This window comes from Notamacropus eugenii, chromosome 2 (genome assembly GCF_028372415.1).
Source record: "Notamacropus eugenii isolate mMacEug1 chromosome 2, mMacEug1.pri_v2, whole genome shotgun sequence".
Taxonomy (NCBI): Eukaryota; Metazoa; Chordata; class Mammalia; order Diprotodontia; family Macropodidae; genus Notamacropus; species Notamacropus eugenii.
In genome coordinates, this window is record NC_092873.1 from 379,400,320 (window position 1) to 379,404,961 (window position 4,642).

Genomic DNA, 4,642 nt, shown 5'->3' on the forward strand with positions numbered 1-4,642 from the left:
TAAGTGCAGAAAAACTAGACTAACCCCGGGAAATATTCACCTATCCCAACACAATTACCTAATTTAATACCTAACTTAACTGCTGGTGTGGTTTCCTATAACTGAAGTAGAAAGGAGGGGAGGGGGAGAAGGGGGAGCTGGTAGTGTTGATGTGGCAACAGTATAACAAACAAAGGGGAGATCTGAGTTACTTCCAAGTTTTGGCTACAGTCCACAGCACTATCACAAAGAAAGGAGGGAATGGGGAGGGGTGGGGGACAACTGACTGTCCATAGGCCCTGGATTCCTGAAACTCAGGTATCCAGGGAAAGAGGCCCTATGGAAAAGAAATTTTATTTAGAAAATACCATATTCCCCATATTTTTATTATGAAAAGTCTTCACAATATCCTTATTTCACTCACAAGCAAGGATTTCAAGAGACAGAGGCAAAGGGGAGAGTGCATTCCAAGCTTGCAGAATAGCTAGTGCAAAGGCAGGAGATGAAAGTGTTACTTGTGAGGAATCAAAAAAAGACCAATTTGGCTAGACTGTACAGAGTGCTATTGTGGGCCAGGATACTGGTGGAATTGAGGAGGCATGAGTGAGCCCCACATAGTCTGACAACACCATCTGGGACTCAAGAGAACATGGAGGTTTTTGGGGTTTTTTTTAAATCAATCAGTCAACAAACATTTATTAAGAATTTGCTATGTAGGAACAACTTGTACAAAAATATTTATAGCAACTCTTTTTGTGGTGGCCAAGAACTGGAAATTGAGGGGATGTCCATCAATTGGGGAATGAATGAACAAGTTGTGATATATAAATGTAATGGAATACTATTGTATTATAAGAAATGATGAATAAACTGACTTCAGAAAAACCTGGAAAGACTTATATGAACTAATGCTGAGTGAAGTGAGCAGAACCAGGAGAACACTGTATACAGTGATAGACCTCAGGAATGCAAGATCCTAAAACAATTCCAAAGCACTCATGATGGAAAATGTCATCCACATCCAGAGAAAGAACTATGGAGTCTGAATGCAGAGAGAAGCAGACGATTTTCTTTATGTCTTGTTTTTTTCCTCTCATGGTTTCTCCCATTTCTTCTGATTCTTCTATATAACATGACTGGCTTTGATGCTGTGTTCATCCGCATTGAAAGCATTTGTCAACATGGCTGAAAACATCATGCTGAAAAGCATGGGAGCAATCACACAGCCCTGATTCACTCCATTGGTGACCAGGAAGGCATGAGAGCATTGTCCATTATCCAGAACCCAGGGCAAACATGCCATCATGAAACTGACATACAATATTGATGAACTTCTCCAGGCAACTAAATTTTGACATAACTTTCCTTAAGCCCTCATGACTAACAGTGTCAAAGGCCTTGGTCAGATCTACAAACATTCTGTACAGACCTCTGATCTGCTCCTGGCATTTCTCCTGGAATTGTCAGGCAGCAAATACCATATCGATTATTCCTCAGCCCTTTCTGAAACCACACTGGCTCTCAGATATATGACCATCTTCCAGATTAAGAATCAGCCACTACCATACTGATGGTAAGTTCTTCAATTTGAAAAGGCTACAAGCCAAGACCAAAGTGGAGGGAGTGTTGGTGCCTGATTTTCTGTTTGCAGATGATTGTTCACTCAATGCAGCCTCTGAAGCTGAGATGCAACAAAGTATGGATCAATTCTCTGCTGCCTGTGCTAATTTTGGCCTAATAATTAACACCAAGAAAACACAAGTGCTCCATCAGCCACCACCACACCATCCATTTGTGGAACCAGTGGTTACAACGAATGAAGAAGTCCTGAATGCTGTGAATGAGTTCACTTACCTTGGTAGTATACTTTCCAGGGATGTACACATTAACAATGAGGTTGATGCATACATTGCCAGAGCTAGCTCAGTGTTTGGGAGGCTCTGAAGAAAAGTTTGGGAGAGAAGAGGTATTAGACTGACTACCAACATGAAAATATGTTTAATAGGAATGTATATGTAGAGCCTATATCAGATTACATGCCATCTTGGGGAGGGAAGAAGGGAGGGAGGGGAAAAAATTTAAAACTTATGGAAGTGAATGTTGAAAACTAAATTCCCTTATCTGATCACAGTCTGTAGGCATTCTAGCTGAGCAAGGACATTTTGTTGCATATCTGGGACAACTTTGGGTTAACTTTGCCCCAGATGGATTGATTACCCAGTTGTGGGTCTTTTGGATCTTTCATTTGTCCTTCGTTGCCAAAGAAGACCATGCCATCAGAGAAATAATGACATGACTTGCACTTGACTTTGTTTTGAGTGAGGGAGGGCTGTGCAGCTCACCAGCCTCACTTCTCCTCCAGAGCCATCTGAATCCAGTTACCAGATGTTCATCAGAATGACTAGAGATGACCCAGGATGAGGCATTTGGGGTTAAGTGACTTGCCCAGGGTCACACAGCTAGTGAGTGTCAAGTCTCTGAGGTGAGATTTGAACTCAGGTCCTTTTGACTCCTGCACTGGTGCTCTATCCACTGCACCACCTAGCTGCCCCTAGGGTCTTTTAGATAAGAAGAGTGTAAATGAAATAAAAGTTTATAGGAGTTTGGGCTTTTATCTGTTTTTATCTTCCTGAATTGTCTTTTTAAAAAATCACCATTGGAAGTATATTTACCTCAGTATATTTAAATATATTTTTAGTAAAAAGGACTGTTTGGTTTTTTTTTTTTATTTGTTTGGAGGGTTTTTTTTTGGATCCTCTGGAGCTCTGAGCAAGTCACCGCTCAGATGTACAACCTGGAGAGTGAAGAAAAGGCAACTTATGTAAGACTCGAAAGGTAAAAGGAGGTAAAAAATAACAAGATTTTGTGTGTGATGAAGATATATAGAATGAATGAAAGTGAGAAGTCAGGGATGATGCTAAAATTGGGAACCTGAGAGACAAGAAGGAAGGTAGTACCCTCAATAAAACTAGGGTTAGGGTCCAGAGGAGAGGTGGGTTTAGGGGAAAAGAAAATGAGTTCTATTTTGGACATGTTGAATTTGAGATGTCTTCACAATATCCATTTTGAAATGTCCAGTGGGTATTGTAGGTCTGGAGGATAGGGGAAAGACTTGGACTGGATATATATAGATCTTGGAGTCATCTGCATTTAATCCATGGTAGCAGATAGATACACCAAATAAGAAATCATGGAGAAAAAACAGGAGAGGGCCCAAGACAGAACTGTGGCTCATACCCATGGTTACATGGAATGACACATGAGAAGATTCAGCTAAGGAGAATGAGAAGGAGCAGTCAGACAGGTTGTAGTAGAACCAAGAGAGAGCTATTTCATGTAACTCCAGAATGGAGAGGGATGTCAACAGTCTCAAATGTTCCAGAAGGGTCAGGAAGATGAATACTGAGAAAAGGTCATTAGATTTGGCAGTTATGTCTCTGGTCCAAGGCCCATGGTGGTTGTAGTGGTGGAGTCTGCATTTAAAAAGGGCTCAGGAGTAGTTCAAACCCAAAGAAAGGGAATCATACTTTTCTCTGTCTCTCTGTATTGCTATGTTTCCACAAAGAATTCCAGGAAGCATTGCTTAAATCAAATCTACCCATAGCTCCAGGGTTGGGGAACCTGTGACCTCAAGGCCATATGTAACTCTCTAGGTCCTCAAGTGCAGCCTTCTGATTGAATCCAAAGCCAAAGGGCCACACTTGAGGACCTAGAGAGCCACAGGTTCCCCAACCCTGGCTTATACCTAACTAACATCTCCCCTTAAAAAGAACTCACCAGGATTCTTGTGTCATTTTTTTATTGATCCTAATCCAGAAACACCTTAAGTCATGGTTCTTTGTTTCTGAATTTAGTCAACTGGCTTGTTAATGGATTAGTTTTAGAAATCCAGCTCTCTTGCCTCAAGGAATTTAACTGACCTTGGGGAATGTATGTGGAAAGAAAAGTTGGACCTGATATCTTTACACCACCATGCTGTCCTCCAAAGATGTTTGATTTGTTGTGCAAAAGTCTACGCTATTAATTCACACCTGGACTCAAATAATGAGCACTTCTTAGAAGGGTGCGAAGTTGCTAGTCCCCATTACAAAACTTCTAACCAATCATGAGGATCCCCGTGCCTCAGTTTTGTAACCAATCATGCTGCCCTCAATCCCAAGATGTCATCCACTCTGTTCTATTCTTTGTTTTGTATTCCGAGTAGTTGGCATTAATGGAGGGAATCCATCGAGCTATTTTTTGACACGCAGTATATCCCTTCTAATAAATGTTATCTTGCTTGGAGTTTTGCCTCAGTTTTCCCTTTTGTTAAATTCCAATTGCAACATCTACAATTTATAATCTTAGAAGTTACTTAGAGAATAGACATCAAGCACAGCCACATTTCAGCTCAGGGTGTAGTCCAAACTAGATTAAAATGGAATTGGGCAATGTTCAACAATGGAACACAAATAGTGTTAGCGTGTTTTTCTACATCAATATGAAACTGGAAAAGATCTTCCTTTCTATTTGAGTTTTAACACCACTGCACTAGCTTGTGTTTCCTTTCAGAAGTGGAAGTTGAAACCAGATCTTCCCGGTTCTAAGAATGACTCCTATCCTATGTCAAGGTTCTTCTCCCGATATGCCAGTCTAGAGTCAATTAGCATTTAAAGAGTTTCAC